Here is a 284-nt window from a genome sequence, read left to right as displayed (position 1 = left end):
ATTAAGAGGAGTGTGGCCAGCAGGTCGAGGGGGGGTATCCTCCCCCTCTACTCTGCCCTGGTGAGACCCCACCTGGAGTACTGTGTCCAGTTCTGGGCTCCCCAGTTCAAGAAAGATGAGGAACTGCTAGAAAGAGTCCAGAGGAGGGGAACTAGGATGATAAAGGGACTGGAGCACCTCCCCTACGAGGAAAGGCTGAGAGAGTTGGGCTTGTTCAGCCTGAAGAAGAGAAGACTGAGAGGGGACCTTATCAACACATACAAATATCTTAAGGGCGGAAGTCA

This window comes from Egretta garzetta, unplaced genomic scaffold (genome assembly GCF_000687185.1).
Source record: "Egretta garzetta isolate BGI_Z169 unplaced genomic scaffold, ASM68718v1 scaffold502, whole genome shotgun sequence".
Taxonomy (NCBI): Eukaryota; Metazoa; Chordata; class Aves; order Pelecaniformes; family Ardeidae; genus Egretta; species Egretta garzetta.
This window is presented reverse-complemented; position numbering follows the sequence as displayed.